Raw genomic sequence first — 19,418 nt, 5'->3', positions numbered from 1 at the left:
CCTCACCCCGTTCGTATCTAGGGATCTGACGTAAGTCGGATCCACGTAAGTCGGGGACTGCCTGTATATGAACTAGAAAGAGGCACATTTATTTGAAGATGCAAAGGTGTTACCTAAAGAAAGTACAGAACTGTCTATGGAGACTGGAAATTATGTAAACAAAGCCCACAAAATAAGATTTTCAATAGTTTTTAAACTCAGTCACAGTATCTTCAATCTTTTTATTATGATTACAAAAAGCTGGGCCAGCAGTTCATTTGCAATGAGTCACAAGAGCACCCCAGACCAAAACTCAACCGCATTTCACTTTCAATTATTTTTGAGTGCAGTTATGCTCCAAGAGTAATACTATTTGCAAACACCAAAAATGCCATCTAAGATCCTTCACGATTTTCTCAATTAATTGCCCCACATCATATACCATTGTCCAGTAGAATCATTTTTTTATTTCATCATGAAGACTAACTTATATTAAATTCCTCTGATATTAATTTTCCTTCAGAAAGAAGCAGTAACAATTTCATGTCTCAAATAAATGGGATAATGGATCCAGCAATTCCCTGTCATTGAACATGCAAAAATGCATTCAGAATTAAGATGCCATTTTCAGAACTGAGATATCCTTTAACAGTGATGGTGGGAGTAACTGATGATGAGGGGTCTATTCTAAACTGATTCTTTGCTCCCCCCAACTTTTTATTCCTATTTCTTTCTCTTTTCAGTGTTATAAATAGGTTGTCACATTTTCCCATTTGAATATCAACAAATTATAATGCTACAGTATCTTCTAGTAAATGCCAGAAAGTTTTGTTTTCCACCAAACATAGAAAACCCCTCAGCCATTTGCAGGAAGAACCCACTAGAGTTAACCAAATGCAAATTAAACTGTCCTTACCAACCGCGCATCCTTCCTTGTTTATAAAATGCTGGTTGTGTTTGCCCACAAGTCCAAGTAGTTAAAAACACTATGCAGTGGGCTTTCAGTCATGCCTGAAGTCAAGAGAAGTTTTTCTACTGACTTCACTGGTCTTTGGACCATGCCCCACATGAAGAACTAAATAATTTCTAGTTTGCTATGTAATTATTCTGATATCTACTATTGTGACAATGGTACTGATAAAACCTTGTTCATTTAACCAGGGATGTAATAGTGTAATCAATTAATCGATTAACCAATAAGCAAAAGCTTATCAGTTAATGCTATAGACTAATTGCATCACGCCCCCTGCACTTGCCAGTACATTTTTTTAGCAGGCTGGCCTATAGCCTGGCTCAGTCCTGCCTTGCGCTAGGTCCGGGACCTACCCCTGCTGCGGCTCTGCATTTAAAGTGTATTAGGAGCCAGGTGGGCAGGCAGCCAATCTCAGTTCCGGCTCACACCAGGTCCAGGAGTTCAGACACCTCCCCAGACAGAGGCTGCTTCCACCCTTCACTGCTGCCTCTGATACTCTGAGGCCACCCCACTCTGCCATCCTGCTTTGCTGTATCAGAGGCAGCAGCACCGGGTGACAGGCAGCCGGTCTGTGAGGGAAGCTGATTTTTAAACTGGTACAGAGGCAGTAGCGCGGCGTGGCAGGGGGCTCCTCGGGAGAGAGGCCAGAGCACACTGACTGCCGGCCCTACCCCTGGGGACTATAGAATAGTTCAGTAACCAAGAAGAATTCATGAGGTAAATCACTATTCAAGTAACCAATATTTAACATCCCTACATTTAACATACATTTTGAAGACATACTGGCTATGTCTAGACTGGCATGATTTTCCGCAAATGCTTTTAACGGAAAAGTTTTTCCATTAAAAGCACTTGCGGAAAAGAGCATCTAGATTGGCATGGACGCTTTTCCGAAAAAAGCCCTTTTTGCGGAAAAGCGCCCGTGCCAATCTAGACGCGGTTTTGCGCAAGAAAGCCCCCATCGCCATTTTCGCCATCGGGGCTTTTTTGCGCAAAACAGTTTTTAGCTGTCTACACTGGCCCTCTTGTGCAAAAACATTTCCGGAAAAGGGCTTTTGCCTGAACGGGAACGTCAAAGCATTTGCGCAAGAAGCACTGATTTTGGACACTAGAACGTCAGTGCTTTTGCGCAAAATCAAGCGGCCAGTGTAGACAGCTGACAAGTTTTTGCACAAAAGCAGCCGCTTTTGCGGAAAAACTTGCCAGTCTAGACGCAACCACTGTGTATGAAAAGAGTATGAATGACTAACAATAGTCAATACTGGTCAGTGAAAAGCTAGTCAGACAATTAACATTTCTAAAACTAAGAGAGACAAGTAGGTGCAGCAATATCTTTTATTGGACCAACTGTGGAAGGGACAAGCTTTTGAGCTACACAGGAAAGAGTGTTTCTTCCATCCACAGAGGTTAGTCCAATAAAAGATGCTATTCACCTATCCTGTCACTTGCATGTCCTGAGACTAACAAGAAAATAACACTGCCAACAATGATCTATAAAAATATATACTTTAAAAAAGTCATTCTATGTTTGCCTCAATCACTTTCAGCACATTTATACTTGAGTCACCACTAGCCTAGAACTCTTCTCCACTTCTTCCCTCCCATCATCTATCATGGAGTCATGAGACTCATCTCTATAAACAAACCAAACAAACCAAACAACTTAATTCCTGAGCGCTCTCCAATTTCTTTCAGTCTTATTCCATAATTTGTCTTCCATTATCTGAAGCTTACTGGTGGAAGGTTGCAGGGGTCGTCGCTCTTCGCCCCCTTTCCCCCGCCACTCTCCCAATGTATTTCACCTCACTAACATTATTTTCCAATACCAAAAGTGATGGTGCTTTAGACAACTTGTTAGATACCTTTTTCTCATTTAATCTGCAGTGGTCACCATTAAACATCAACATTTACCAAATATTGGTACCTGGCATAGAGTAAAATGTTTCTGTGTGTCTCTGAACTTACAAGAAGTAAACAACTTCATTATGTTGTATACATGGATTCTGGCACTGTACCAGACTTACCCCACTGCAAAAGCACTGTTAATATGTACTTTTATTCTTGATGACCATGGTCCCAGGAAAAGAATAAGAGTGATCATTTACAGAACCTTTTGATAGTTCAGAAGGCATGCATGTTGAAATACAATGGTCAAGTCATCTGATCCCCTGGGCCTCCCTCTGGAATGCCCCTTCACAGAAGATTTGCAGAACGGCCTTTGAAGCAGATCCAGAATTGGAGTAGAAAATTTTTTTCCTTGATTTTTTTGGTTCTCACATAGAGCAGCCCACCAGTCAGAATTTTGCAGATAGCTTTAGATTATTGTTTGTTATTGCATACTGCTCAAAATAATATAAATTCCTTCCATTGATGCTATATCATCTAGGTACAACAGTATGCATTAAGGACAAAGGACTTGATTTCTTCTAATCTCTCTATTTTCCACCATCATGACTCCAGTAAAGTTACTCCTGGTTTAAGTAGGATCAGAATCAGGTCTACAGCATCAGTTTGACTTTTGAATTTCCTTGCTTTTATTATTTAGGTCACATTTTCAGTATTATTGTAGAAAAGCTTTTGTATGAAATATAAATGACATTTAAGAAAAAAGTGCTTGGATATTAAAGTTTATATATAATGTACGTTTATAGATGAGCCTACCATGTTAATAGAAAAGATTCAGAGCCCTATATATTTATGCATCTGGTTCCCTTTGGATAGTAAATACATTTTTTCTTCAATAGAACATAAGAACGGCCATTCTGGGTCAGACCAAAAGTCTGCTGACAGTGGCCAGCACCAGGTGCCCCAGAGAGGGTGGACCGAAGACAATGATCAAGCGATTTGTCTCCTGACATCCTTCTCCAGCCTCTGACAAACAGAGGCCAGGGATACCACTTCTATCCCCTGGCTAATAGCCTTTTATGGACCTAACCTCCATGAAATTATCTAGCTTCTCTTTAAACTCTGTCACAGTCCTAGCCTTCACAGCCTCCTCTGGCAAGGAGTTCCACAGGTTGACTACACAGTGTATAAAGAAGAACTTTCTTTTATTAGTTTTAAATCTGCTACCCATTAATTTCATTTGGTGTCCTCTAGTTCTTCTATTATGGGAACTAATAAATAACTTTTCTTTATCTGCCCTCTCCAAACCACTCATGATTTTATATACCTCTATCGTATCCCCCCTCAATCCCTCTTTTCTAAACTGAAAAGTCCCAGTCGCTTTAACCTCTCTTCATATGGGACCTGTTCCAAACCCCTAATCATTTTAGTTGCCCTTTTCTGAACCCTCTCCAAGGCCAAAATACCTTTTTTGAGGGGAGGAGACCACATCTGTACACAGTATTCAAGATGTGGGCGTACCATAGTTTTATACAGGGGCAGTAAGATATTCTGGGTCTTATTTTCTATCCCTTTCTTAATAATTCCTAGCATCCTATTTGCCTTTTTGACCGCCATTGCACACTGTGTGGAAGTTTTCAGAGAATTATCCACGATCACTCCAAGATCTCTCTCCTGATTTGTCATAGCCAAATTAGCCCCCATCATACTGTACGTATAGTTGGGGTTATTTTTCCCGATGTGCATTACTTTACACTTAGCCACATTAAATTTCATTTGCCATTTTGTTGCCCAATCACTGAGTTTGGTAAGATCTTTTTGGAGTCCCTCACAGTCTGCTTCTGTCTTGACTATCCTAAACAGTTTGGTATCATCTGCAAACTTTACCACCTCACTGCTTACCCCTTTCTTCAGATCATTTATGAATAAGTTGAAAAGGATTGGTCCCAGGACTGAACGTTGGGGGACACCATTAGTTACTCCTCTCCACTCTGAAAATTTACCATTTATTCCTACCCTTTGTTTCCTGTCTTTTAACCAGTTCTCAGTCCAAGAAAGGACCTTCCCTCTTATCCCATGGCCATGTAATTTATACAAGAGCCTTTGGTGAGGGACCTTGTCAAAGGCTTTCTGAAAATCTAAGTATACTATATCTACTGGATCCCCCTTGCCTGCATATTTGTTAACCCTTCAAAGACTTCTAATAGATTAGTAAGACATGGTTTCCCTTTACAGAAACCATGTTGACTTTTGTCCAACAAATTATGTTTTTCTACATGCCTCACAATTTTATTCTTTACTACCATTTCGACTAATTTGCCCAGGTACTGAAGTCAGACTTACCGGTCTGTAATTGCCAGGATCGCCTCTAGAGCCCTTTTTAAATATTGGTGTCACGTTGGCTACCTTCCAGTCATTAGGTACGGAAGCCGATTTAAAGGATAGGTTACAAACCACAGATAATAGTTCAGCAATTTCCCATTTGAGTTCTTTTAGAACCCTTGGATTAATGCCATCCGGTCCCGGTGATTTGTTAATGTTAAGTTTTTCTATTTGTTCCAAAACCTCCTCTAATGACACTTCAATCCAGGACAGTTCCTCAGATTCATCACCCACAAAGGACGATACAGATTTGGGAATCTCCCTAACGTCCTCAGCCGTGAAGACTGAAGCAAAGAAATCATTTAGTTTCTCCGCAATGGCTTTATCGTCCTTCATTGCTCCTTTTATATCTTGATCGTTTAGGGGACCCATGGGTTTTTTAGCAGGCTTCCTGCTTCTAATGTACTTAAAAACATTTTGTTATTTCTTTTTGAGTTTTTGGCTAGCTGTTCCTCAAAATCTTTTTTTGCTTTTCTTATTACATTTTTACACTTGATTTGACAGTGTTTATGTTCCTTTCTATTTATCTCACTAGGATTGGACTTCCACTTCTTAAAAGATGCCTTTTTTTCCCTCACTGCTTCTTTTACATGGTGGTTAAGCCATGGTGACTCTTTTTTAGGTCTCTTGCTATGTTTTTTAATTTGGGGTATACATTTAAGTTGGGCCTCTATTATGATGTCTTTAAAAAGTTTCCATGCAGCTTGCAGGGATTTGGCTCTAGTCATTGTGCCTTATAAACCCTATAAGAGGCATTTCTCCTCATTTGCTCACTGAAGGATCTGCTGTCCCCAGTTCAATAAAATTAGGGTGCACTTTCTTGTAGCAGATAAGAAGTGGGGAGTCTTTCCTCATATACTATCCAAGGATTCAAATGCAGGGCTCTAACCAAAGACACATCTCAGCACAATGTTAGTACTTGCAAAGTGGTTTACAATAAATAGGGAGTTCTATCTCATCTGCTGAAAATGTACCCTACCTATATGGTCGAATGGTACAGTAATTTCAGATACACCAGACCTGAAATAACTCTTGTTCAAATAATGGCATTTATAAGACACTGCCAGAATAACTTTGAAAAAATTCTCAACTTATTTAAGGGAGAAATGAAGGTTTTCATGATTAGACCACACAGGTGTCTTGAAAATCATCTAATATAAACTACTAAATGTCACTAACTTTAGTATGAACTGAAAGTCACCAAATAAATTGGGCTAAATCATAAAGCCATCACACAGTTTTGTCTTGAAAAGGAGTGAGTAAAAATTGAGCAAGAACGTCAAGATCTGGCTTATTAACATTAGTGTTATGACTTTCAATTGTGTATGTCACTAAAACAGCTGCACTCTGCCCACTAATCTGTCTCTTCACAGATGAATTAAAAACACTATTTCTAAGCAAATGTCATTCAGTTACCATTAAAACAATAACTTATCTCAATGGTAAAACTTAAAAAACAACAAATAGTCTTGCAGCACCTTAAAGACTAACAAAACATGTAGGCAGTATCATGAGTTTTCGTGAGCACACCCCACTTCTTCAGATGATGCTAGCAGCCTGAATTGTCTATGGACCTTTGTTCACAGATACTCAGATTTCTAATTTGACTTCCTTTTCTAGTTTTATCATATTAAATTTTCATATTTGAAATAATTAAGGGGAGGTATCAATAATGATGTAATGATGGCTTTACAACACATTGTATGCACACTAAAGTAAGTTCAAACAGCATTTTTCTTACCAGTAATTTGAATTGTCCCAAATGGAAATATTTTGTCATTGGTTTGTATGTGCATGGTGAAATTGTTGTTTATCAACATTTACTAATGAAAAATCTAATCCTTCCAAACCTACTTATAGACCATAAACAAAATTGCCTCTTAAAATTGTCTTCCAGAAAGTAAACAGATTGAGTTCCTTAAGCCTGCTGGGGTTTCAAGAATGTTTAACAACCCAGAAGGGAAAGGCCAGGTTAAGATGCTGCTGGAGCGGGACAGCTGCTATTGGGTGTACAGGCAGTCCCCGACTTACGCGGATCCGACTTATGTCGGATCCGCACTTACGAACGGGGCTCTCTCGCCCCGGAAGTTGAGGTAGCGGATTGCTACCTGCGAGCTCCGGGGCGAGAAAGCCCCGTTCGTAAGCTGCTCCGGTGCCCCTGGTCTGCTGGAGACCGTCTCCAGCAGACCAGGGGCACCGGGCGGGTTCCCGCGCTTCTGAGGCTTTGCCAGAGCAAAAGCCTCAGAGGCGCGGGGAACCGCCGCTGCTGCCGCTTCAGTCTGGGTGCCTGTGGTCTGCTGGGGGGAAAGGGGGCGCGGCTAGTGTGCCCCCCCCGCCCAGCAGACCAGGCTTTTGTTTTGGACCCTGGAGCAGAGCAGCTGGGGCGCTGCCGATTGGTCCTGCAGCGCCGCTCTGGGCACTACTGGACCAACCCGGCAGCACCCCAGCTGCTCTGCCTCAGGTCCTGATTCAGCCACTGCTGGTCAGTTTCAGCAGTGGCTGAATCAGGATGCCTGGGGCAGAGCAGCTGCGGTGCTGCTGGGTTGGTCCAGTAGCGCCAAGGAGCAGTGCTACTGGAGCAACCCAGCAGCACCCCAGCTGCTCTGCCCCAGGCGTCCCCAAGTCAGCCGCTGCTGAAACTGACCAGCGCTGACTACAGGAAGCCCGAGCCAGAGTTGCTCTGCCCCAGGCTTCCTGGAATCAGCGCTGATCAGTTTCAGCAGCAGCTGACTTGGGGAAACTTGGGGTTCTTAAGTTGAATCTGTATGTAAGTCAGAACTGGCGGTCAGTTTCAGCAGCGGCTTAATCTGGACGCCAGTTCCGACTTACATACAGATTCAACTTAAGAACAAACCTACAGTCCCTATCTTGTACGTAACCCGGGGACTGCCTGTACTTACAAGGGGACTGAGTGGTGTTCAGGCAATTGTAGAAGGATTATGACAGAATCCTCAAGTCAAATGTCACAGAAAAAGGTACTGAAACAGCTGTAAAGTTTTCTAGTATCTGAATGCACTTCTTCTCTTGCAGGCACAGATTTCCTTGGCTACGAGAAGTAATGGTGTCTCATTCCCAAGACCCTGGATATTTGGGGAAATGATAATGAAATACAGCATATTATATATATATATATATATATATATATATATATATATATATATATATATATCACTCTCACACACACACACTTTTGTGGGCAAAACTTACTTCTTCAGACCTTAACTCAAGATTATCTCATCTGAAGAAGTGGGTTGTGCCCACGAAAACTTGCAACATTTTATATATATTTTTGTTAGTCTCCAAGGTGCCACAGGACTACTCATTATTAAACAGAGCTATCCAGCTTGTTTCTTGGCTGTCCCAGTACAGATGTCCAGGAGTGAACAGAAGAGGAGATTTAACCATTTCCATTCATGATCCCACCAGAATCTGACAACATTTAGTGGAGCAATCTAATAAAACTTCCACTGCTGCTGTCATACTGTATTTATTAGTGATGATTATTCACAACACAGTAGCACATTGCAGCCTTTATCAAGGCCCTTTTGTGCTAGGTGCCTTAACACAAATATTCTTAATTCATGTTGGCCATTATTGTGCCCAGTCCTTGCACAAGTGAAAAAGGAAGGCAAAAGGATCCTTCTGCCTTGTACCCTTATTTAGAAGTGAGGCATGATGGCAGCTGTTGCACTCAGTGTACAAGGGCTGCTCAGGGCTAGAATCACTGCTGGGACTAGCTATTTTAAAGGTGGCAAGATGGAGTCGGACCTGCCCTTCCACATCTGCCAGCACGCTGTCCAACACCCTTGTTAATGCTGCACATGACAACATTCTTGCTATCAGAGTTTTCCTTCAGGAGGTTATCATCCCTTCTCCCCTCCAGCAATCAACAGCTGGTGCAAAGGCAGCACAGTACAGAAGTGAAATTACCCTATTTTCTCTCCAAAGTCCCACTGACACAAGCTGCTGCATAATACCCCCACATGGGCCTTTGACTAAAGGCACAATGCAACTGTCAACATTTAAAATAAATAACTCCACTTAAAAGTGCAGACTAAAAAGTTCCTTTGTTGCTCTGAAGTTTGCATTTATTATAAGCATTTTTTAATTCTTGACAACAACAAAATGTCTTGACACCTCACTACTTTTTCACTGGAGCTCTCATCTTGAGTTTTTTCATTAATATTTTGCACCACTGTTCACTTGCAGTTTTAAACAGTTTACACACTAGAAGACTTACTCAGTGTTCCTTGGGTCCAGCCCAGGGCAGGGGTGGGGCTATCCTGACTGCTGGCTTCTACCAGGTTAGCCCAGAGCTGGGGGGACAGAGAGACAGCATACTCCAGCTGCCAGCTTCATTCCAGTACCAGCAGAGGGGAGGAGGGTGCAGGCCACATCCTGGCTTCATCTTGGACCTGGCTGGGGAGAAGCGAGGTGGCCTAGAAGTGGGGTGGGGAGTCTGTGGAGGCCTCCAACAAGTGCTCCTCAGTGCCAGCCACAGGGGAGGCTGTGCAGGCCAATCGGGATCTTCTCCCCAGAGCCGGCCAGGGTGTCCAGCAGCTTCTGGCTGGGGCATTTCCTGCCCCCCTCTACTCATTCCAAGTGTAATTGTTCTTCCATCTCCCTTTCCATTTTAAAAGAAACAATCACATTCTAGGCACATCCCATTGTCCTGGAATACCCAAATGCTGACCTTACTTTAGGTTAGGATAAAAGGAAGCTGCATATCAATTTGGTGGTAGTAGCTCTTACCATTGAGGAGGTGTTCTTGAACAAACAGACTCATGGATGGACAGAGACAGATGCATAGTTCTCAAAAACATAGATAGATTTCATGGCTTTTCAATTTCTTCTCCGTGTGCCATTCTCCCTATTCCAGCCTAAATCAGAAGCATGTTATAAGTAAATACAGCAGCTTGCCTTGGTTTTAGAAGTCAGCAGGTTTGACAAAACTCATCATAATGCACTACTAATTGGAATAAGTTTGAATCAGTATACTAAATCCAGTTAGCTACTCTGAAAGCTTCTACAGATTGAACCTCCTTAGTCTGGCACCCTTGACCTGAGCAGTGCCAAACCAGGGAATTTGTTGGACCATGTGAGGTCTGTATTGTCTAGCAGCATTACCAACACTTCCACTACTTACTGGGCTCATAGAAAACATTTATGGGTAAATCGGAGCTAAATAACAGCACAGAACACTGACAGCCAGGGCTGGTGGCTGTAAACCAACTTTTTGGAACCACAGGAAACTTGGCCATAGCCATGGTAAGCAGACATCTGGCTAACTAAAATCATGTGCACCACAGATGTTGCCAGATCAGAGAGGTTCAGCCTGTAGAAATTAACTGAATAAAAGCTAAACTAGTTTAACTGAGGAGCAGTGTTAGGCAACCATAACAAACAGAAAAAAAATCAGAACTTTTTGGATGTTCATGACAATGAAACTGCCAACTGAAAAATAGTACTTGAAAGTACTTCAGTATTTCTCCAGCACTATGAGCATAATCATTTGTAATAACCCGTAAGAACAATTTGACATCAAATATTGACTACAGGCAGTCCCCGGGTTACGTACAAGATAGGGACTGTAGGTTTGTTCTTAAGTTGAATCTGTATGTAAGTCGGAACTGGCATCCAGATTCAGCCGAAACTGCTGAAACTGATCAGTTTCAACAGCGGCTGAATCTGGACACCAGTTCTGACTTACATACAGATTCAACTTAAGAACCCCAGGAATCCCCAAGTCAGCTGCTGCTGAAACTGATCAGCGGCTGATTCCAGGAAACCCGGGGCAGAGCAACTCTGCCTCGGGCTTCCTGTAGTCAGCGCTGGTCAGTTTCAGCAGCGGCTGAATCAGGACGCCTGGGACAGAGCAGCTGGGGTGCTGCTGGGTTGGTCCAGTAGTGCCCAGAGTGGCACTGCGGGACTAGCCGGCAGCGCCCCAGCTGCTCTGCCCCAGGGTCCACAACAAAAGCCTGGTCTGCTGGGGGGGGGCACACTAGCCGCGGCTGCAGCTTTGCTCCCGGTGTCTCTGGTCTGCTGGAGACGGTCCCCAGCAGACCAGGGGCACCGGGAGCAGCTTTTCTCGCCCCGGAGGTCAAGGTGGCGGGACCGCTGCCTGCGAGCTCTGGGGCGAGAAAGCCTCGTTCGTAAGTGCGGATCCGACATAAGTCGGATCCGCGTAAGTCGGGGACTGCCTGTATATGTGATTTGACTTTGCTGCTACTTATAGTTGAGCAGGTTTTCTGTAAATAGATCCCATAACATGGCATGTGCATCTCAGCATCCTCATTAGTAAGTGAACACACAAAAAGATTAAAAATTGCTGCACTGGTCTTCCTATTGGTAACATCTGCCCTTTTTTGTGCCTTCCTAGCTACCAGACATATACAAAAACTGTTTTCAGAACAAAATCCAAGTGGCGTTGTAAAGTGGAGCCGAGGAAGACAGCTTTGATGGTATTTTTGTGTGGAAACACTGGGGTCTATTTACTCATGTAGCTTTCATTAGCATTCATGGGTGTTACACGCACTAGTAACCATACAACAAGGCAAGGACATACCAACTTCTCAAAACACAAAGACCTTCTGGGCACAAAGTCATGTATTTTAGTGGCAACACCACTGGTACTTCATTTGCAGACTATAGAACAACTCTCTCTTTTCAGGCATACAAGTTAACAGTCAAAACAGCAGAAAATGCGCTATACACTGAAAGAAATATATTTCTCTCGATGGCTGAGGACCAAACAAGTTTCAAAATCTGGGCAGTCAGCCTGCTAGGATTTAGAAACTTCACTAGGGAGGGAGAAAAACAAAACAAAAAAACAAAACAAAACATGCAGCAGCAGCAGCAACAAAACTTCCCTTTTGAAGGGCTTCTTTTCAAAACATCCAATAACTAGTTATCAAACTATTTAATATCACCCCTAAAATTTTGGATAGTTTTGTTAAAAATCAGCAGAATTATCTGACTATTTCACGGTAAATAATGTAATGAAACGTCATCTCATTAGAGCTTCATTTTCAATACCTTTGTAGAAAAAAGTAAAGAAATCCTACATATTAAAGATTGAGTGTAAAAAGTCTTTTCTGAAACTATCCAGTAAATACATAAAACTAACTTGCTCCCATTAGAGTTCAAATTATTCTCTACAACTTTATACAGAAATATTTTATAAACCTTTAAACCAACATTTAAAATATTGTAGGAATATGAAAAGAATAGTTATTGATCTAAATTTGTAATGTGAATCCAAGGGAGTTCATACACAGTTCATAGCTTAGTTTTCACCCTAAGTGACATTTTTATACACTTGTTTTATTTATTACAGGCTAAATCTCTCTAGTCTAGAACTCTCTGGTCCAGAAACATTCATGGCCTAGACTGATTTTAGTTAGCTGGATGTCCATTTTTCATGGGTGTAGCCAAGTTTCCTGTGGTCTCATAAACAATGTTCCTTCTAAGATTTTCCATCCTTGGATGAGTTGAACTTTATTCTGTGTGGGTTGAAATTTCTTATGTGCAACACCAATATTGAGGTAGTGTGTGATGTGCAACCACCAGTACAAACAAAAACGATATAAATATATATATTAAATAGTCCATAGATGTGGAAGAAAATATATTAAAACAAGGGATAATTAACAAGGCGCAATGCTTATGATTATAATATGAAATCAAATATAAAGAAATTTAACACTATCCTTGGCTGAAGAAGTGGGTTGTGCCAACAAAAGCTCAAGATACTATTTACATATTTTTGTTCAACTAAGGTGCTACAGGACCATTGTTGTTTTTTAAGTTTTTTTTTTTTTTAGTTACAGGCTACACCTCTCAGACCTTGTAGTGCATGTATCATCAACCTTTCTAACATACAGATGCATGTTTCAAAGATTTTGCAAATAAGGTTTCATCCTACAAAACAGCTAGCATCACACATAGTTCTTGCTGCTTCTGATTCATAAGAACCAGAACTCTACCAGATAGCAAAGATCTGGCCTTAATGCAATACAGTTTACCATGTATGTATTTATAACACAGGATTTTTTAAAAATCATTAAGATCAGAGTTTTAGCTATCAGTAACACTCCAAAAAATTCTGTTAAAATAATATTTTTCTTTCTTACCATAACCCATTAACACAGGGATAGGCAATACTTTTTGATGGGGGGGCCACCCCTGAGGAAGGGGTACAGGACTGGGAGGGGGTTGTGACCTGGAGCAGAAGTGCAGGAGGGGTTGCAGGGATATGGGCTGTGACCAGGGATAGTGGATTGGGGTGCAAGGTCTGAGAGGGTTTTGTGACCTGAAGAGGGCTGTAGGTAAAGATGCAGTGTCTGGGAAGGTATATGGGGGCTGGAGCACAGGTGCAGAAGGTTTGGGTTACATAGGGTAGGAGGGCAGAAGGGGGCAGAGGGTTGAAGGAGAGAAGGAGGGAGGGACAGACTGCGGTGCCAGAGATAGGCTCTAGCTGGGAGATCTTACCTGGCTCCCAGCCAGCAGCCCAGCAGGATCCTTAGCCAGGGTCCCTACCATCCAGCTCCTGTACTTGCTCAGGGAGGTTGCAGGAGCCATGTTTATTGCTCTGAACTGAATGCCATGAGCCCATGGCATGGAAGGAGGAAGGAGGGGTACTTCACTTGCAAACAGTCAGCCACTATTGGTCGAAACTGGTCAATGGGAGTTACTGAGGGCGAGGATAGCATGAGAAGCCTGTCTCCCTTCCCTCCAGACTCTCAGCATTCAGAAACACACACATGGCTCCTGCACCCAGACATCCTGAGTGCCAGGCAGGGGTGGGGCAGGCAGAGAAGCAGCTGAGGCTCTCACTGCCAGATCCAGCCCAAAGATCATCTTTTGCCCAAACCTGGAGTAGAGGTTGGAGCCAGCTTCTCCATTTATAGCAGGCAGCTGCTGCTGCTGCTTCTGCTCCTCCAAGAGAGCAAGTGCCTCACCCTCTCTCCCCCTTCCCCAGCTGACTAGCTGAGCTCCCTGCCTGTGTGGGAGCTCTGAACCTCTGTGTGGGGAATCAGAAAAGGGCTGTGCGCCCACATGGATGCACAGATTACAGGGAACCTTGCTCATAAAGTTGGTTTACAGCCACCAGTCATAGCTCTCAGTGTTCTGTGCTGTTATTTAGCTCTAATTTATCCCTAAATGGCCTCCAACTGCCCAGTACGCAGTGGAAGCGTTGGCAATGCTGCTAGACAATATTGACTTCCTGTGGTCTGGAAAATTCTCTGGCTCAGAACTGGTCAGGTTCCGAGAGTGCCAGACTAGAGAGATTCAACCTGTACTTGCATTGCAGTAGTGCCCCATCATATGAAGTGCTATAGGTGAGAAACACTGCCTTGAAGACCTAACAATTAAAGAATACTTGGTACTGTTTAAAAGAGACCTGTGTGAAAATGTACATTATACACACACACACACACACACACACAGGCAGTCCCCGGGTTACGTACAAGATAGGGACTGTAGGTTTGTTCTTAAGTTGAATCTGTATGTAAGTCGGAACTGGCATCCAGATTCAGCCGCTGAATCTGGACACCAGTTCTGACTTACATACAGATTCAACTTAAGAACCCCAGGCGTCCCCAAGTCAGCTGCTGCTGAAACTGATCAGCAGCTGATTCCAGGAAGCCCGGGGCAGAGCAACTCTGCCTCGGGCTTCCTGTAGTCAGCCGCTGGTCAGTTTCAGCAGCGGCTAACTTGGGGACGCCTGGGGCAGAGCAGCTCGGGTGCTGCTGGGTTGGTCCAGTAGCGCGGCCGCTCCTCGGCGCTACTGGACCAACCCAGCAGCACCCCAGCTGCTCTGCCCCAGGCGTCCTGATTCAGCCACTGCTGAAACTGATCAGCAGCGGCTGAATCAGGACTCCTGGGGCAGAGTAGCTGGGGTGCTGCCGGGTTGGTCCAGTAGCGCCAAGGAGCGGTGCTGCGGGACCAACTGGCAGCGCCCCACCTGCTCTACCACAGGCCCCGGGCTTTGCTCCACATCTCCCTGGTCTGCTGAGGGGGGCACTAGCTGCGTCCCGCCCAGCAGACCAGAAAGACGCTGAGCAAAGTGGCGCAGGACCCGGGGCCGGACCCGCGGCCGCTTCCAGATCAGCTGGAAGCGTCGCGGGTCGGGCCGGGTCCTGCGCGGCTTTGCTCAGCGTCTTTCTGGTCTGCTGGGCGGGACGCAGCTAGTGCCCCCCTCAGCAGACCAGGGAGATGTGGAGCAAAGCCCGGGGCCTGCAGACCAGGGAGACGCTGAGCAAAGCCGCGCAGGACCCGGCCCGACCCGCGGCGCTTCCAGCTGATCTGGAAGCGGCCGCGGGTCCGGCCCCAGGTCCTCCTCCGCTTTGCTCCCCGTCTCCCTGGTCTGCTGGCTCCCGCAGCAGACCAGGGAGACGGGGAGCAGCTTTTCTCGCCCTGGAGGAGGCGGGCGGCGGGACCAGGCGTCCCGCCGCTCGAGTCCTCCGGGGCGAGAAAATCCCCGTTCGTAACTGCGGATCCGACATAAGTCGGATCCGCGTAACTTGGGGACTACCTGTATATCTATCTCGCTGGAAACAATAGCCTGCATCTTAAGTGAGTTATGGTAAATGGCTCACAATGACAAAGACATGGAAAATTCAACCCATATCAAACTATATTTGTCATCTCAAATAGTTCAGCATGAACTGTGAATATGGTGGGTATAAAACTAGTAATTTCCCTGATCTTTTAGTTTTCTGTGAACTTTGGCTAGCTCACTCTATTTGAGCTAAGAAATGTGCAAGACATCAGCATTATGACTTGTGACCCCAATTCTCATCTTTTAAAATAAATTAGAGATTTTTTCATTATTAACATATTTGAGAACAGGATCAGGCCTTTTATCTTCAGTGATTTTCTACACAAGCATAACACACATTGCAACATTAACAAAAATCAGAAAGCCAGATCAGATTAAAATTTGGCAATGATTATAAATTGGTGAAAAAAAAGCAAGGCAGATGAGAACAACAATGAATTGTGAATAAACCAAAGCTTCTCAGTCTCTAGCACTTACAATGTGTCTCATTAACCATCAATCATTCCACATTTATCGCTTAAAATGTAAAAAAGTTAAAAAAAAATCCATCCCTTTTCTCACAACTGAATTTAGATATTAGGAAAGACTTCCTGTCAGGGTGCCTAAACCCTAAATAAATTGCTGAGGGATGTTGTGGAATCTCCATCATTGGAGTGATTTAAGAGCAGATTAGATAAACCTCTATAAAGGGATGATCTAGATGGTGTTTGGTCCTACTGGGAAGGCAGGGGACTGGACTTGATGATCTCTCGAGGTCTCTTCCAGTTCTGGTACTGTATCATTCTAATTTAAAGCTTGGCCTCAGAGCATGGGATCAATGTAATATAGTCACTCTGATCAACAACTGTAGCTCTATCTTCTTCTGATATTAATAATGTGCTTAGATGGCTAGGCTGAGTTTAATCAGTGTTAGGCAACTATTACCCTATACCAACATCAGCTCCTTCCATAGCTGTTAGCCCATTTAACTACTGCTTCAATAAAAAACCTTTAAAATCTGTCTAGCGTAGAAACAGTATATGAGCTTAAAGAAACAGATTCTTGAAGTGGAAGAATTCAGGAATTCAAATACACACTTTGTGAAAAAGGTATAAGATCTAATTTTTCCAACGCGGATCCCGAGGAAAAGGAATAACAATAGGTCCATTTCAATCCTTAAGAAAGATTATAAAATACCGTGGGTATATTTCCAGCAGTACTAAGCACCCACGGGTTTTTCTGAAAGAGCAGGCATGACACTTATAACATTAAATATCTACCAGTTTATTTGATTCAAACTTCCCAGTAATGCTTTCGATCGGGAGGGGGGGGGGGGGCGGGAGGGGGGGGGGGATCAGCTACAGGCACCTTAAGGAGGGTTTGCACACATTATGGGATCGAGAGATAAATTCAGTAGGCACTGTATCACTGACTACTACCCAGAGCTTCAATAAGATTGATTGGGATTTATTAAAGTATGAGCCAAATCCTGTTCTCCCTTCTCACCCAAAACACCCACTGAAATCATGCACAGTACAGGCAGTCCCCGGGTTACGTACAAGATAGGGACTGTAGGTTTGTTCTTAAGTTGAATTTGTATGTAAGTCGGAACTGGTACATATTGTAGGGGAAACTCTAGCCAAACATTTCTCCAGAGCTCAGTTTTATTCTTCCACACCTCACTTCCCTCAGTTCTTTATTCTCAAGCTGAAGTGTCTGCTGAGAAAAGCCGCTCCGCGTCTCCCTGGTCTGCTGGGGGAGGGGCGCTAGCTTCGCGTCTCCATGGTCTGCTGGGGGAAAGCAGCTAGTGCGGGGTTGCCTCACCCCGTTTGTAAGTAGGGATCCGATGTAAGTCGGATCCATGTAACCCGGGGACTGCCTGTATAACAGAAGACATAATGCATCCCAGATTCTTTATAACCGACTGACCAACCTTAATATAAAAGTAAACGCAGAACATGTGCTGAATTCTCCTTTGTGGGTGCCTACATGAGGTAGGTATAATTATCTCTTATGAAACGGAGGAACGTCATATGCCAGAGAGATTTAGAAATTAATCATCAGAAGTGCCAATTTATCTTGGTGTATGGCCATCCAGGAATGTATATCAACAAATTCTGGGCTTGTAGCGTGACCCATTGCTTTTGAAGCAAAAGTGTGATAAAAATTTTTCACAGCTAGAAGTGCTTGAAGACATAATTTATCCCGTATACTTTTAAAAGAGAATTTCAAGTTGTTTACGGCTGATTTAATGTCTACCAGGAAAAAAACCTGAATGTACGGAAAGACAAATCTAGGCTTATACTAAATGAGCAGATTCAGATAACAGACCTCATCTGACCAGATGTTTATGTGGCAGATTTAGAATTAGTGGGGTCCTGTGCTCAGTTGCATTTGTGGGGGTCCCTTGGGAACCCAGACAAGAAAAAGAATATTCACCCTTCTTACCCCTCCCATTTTTCATTCTTTTTGCTTCATATTCTTCCTATATTATAAAGTAAGAAGTAAATGAAAATAAAGTGAGGTACCTTGATTTTTTTTTTTTTGGTCTAACTTTTTTTCCACAGACCACTTGAAAATTGCTCAGGGTCTGGGTGGATCACTTAATGATCTTTCCAAATTTGTTTGTACCATTAGCTAACTATTGTTAAGTGCTTTGGGCAAGAGCAATTTATAAAAATGATAAAATAATCATCATCTTTCCTCAGCTCAATAAATGGAGTTCTCAGAGAACAGTTTGAGAACTTCTGGTCTAGATTAAAGTGTGTATTTGCATTACAATAACATGGAAAATGTGTAAAAATAAAATGCTTAGATGATGCATGAATGGAAAGGTAAAAGTTAACTTCCTCTGAATAAACTTATTTAATTATTCTACTTGAAGTTGGAGTGGTGGCACAGTTCTGTCAGCCATCTGACCATCCCAGGCTCTCCATTGCCCATCCCCTCTCCCTCTTGCCCACAGGCAGCCGCCACTCACCAGGTGGCAACCAGCAGCATGAACATGGGCTAGAAGGAGGAGCATTGGGCAGCCGCATAGCCTACAGCCAGAGAGAAGTGGCACTTTCCTGCTTCAAAGCACTGCTTTTCTCTAGCCAGCTTTGCAGCTGCCCGTGCTCCTCTGAAACCTTCCAGCCCATTTTCATGCTACTTGCCACCTCCTACCAGCTGTTCTGAGGCTGCAGCCTGCAGGTGAGCCTCCCTGCTCTCCTGCCTCCCCCCACAGCCCTCTTTGTAGGGGGAGGGCCCTCATCATAGAGCAGTCACCCAATACCAGACTGCCCGGCTCTAAGGGTCCCCATGTCACTTGGGGAAGACGGGACTGTGCCAGGTCATGGTATGTTTCATTGTAAATCCATCCCTGCTTATAGGGAGGGGAAGAACTCTACAACCACGGCTCGTAGATTTCCATATACAACATTCAGATATGTCACATTTCTTTGATCAAAGGAATTTTTCTTCTAACAGTTTTCCAGTGTATGCATTATCAAATGCAGTAATACATGGAAGAGTGATTCCATTAAATATATCTTAAAAGTCCATTAAGTACAACTAGGAGAAACAAAAACAACTGATTGCTGCCAACACCAAGCAACAAAGATCCTTTAAGTTCAGCAAGAATTTAATGTACAGCAAGGCCTTTGATATTGTCCTTTCAATTCAGCTTAGGGAAATAATAAATCCCTTTGTAAGCTC

The 19,418-nt window shown here is 43.4% G+C and overlaps 1 protein-coding gene across 10 annotated transcripts in view; it reads right to left on the bottom strand.

The window, feature by feature from the left end:
- THRB (thyroid hormone receptor beta) overlaps window positions 1-19,418 on the bottom strand; it is a 293,517-nt gene that overhangs the window by 209,713 nt on the left and 64,386 nt on the right. The window contains exon 1 of one of the 10 annotated variants that reach the window (XM_089776635.1): window positions 9,932-10,723. The exons of 8 other annotated variants lie outside the window; for them this stretch is intronic. The gene's annotated coding sequence lies outside the window, so the exon portion shown is untranslated. Of the gene's footprint in view, window positions 1-9,931; window positions 10,724-19,418 lie in introns of those variants that run through there. One more of the 10 variants, XM_089776633.1, reaches the window with a different exon arrangement.

The sequence above is a fragment of the Pelodiscus sinensis genome, chromosome 2 (genome assembly GCF_052426305.1).
Source record: "Pelodiscus sinensis isolate ZL-2025 chromosome 2, ASM5242630v1, whole genome shotgun sequence".
Lineage (NCBI taxonomy): Eukaryota > Metazoa > Chordata > Testudines > Trionychidae > Pelodiscus > Pelodiscus sinensis.
Note: the sequence above shows the minus strand (reverse complement) of the source record. Positions and strands in the feature narration are given on the sequence as shown.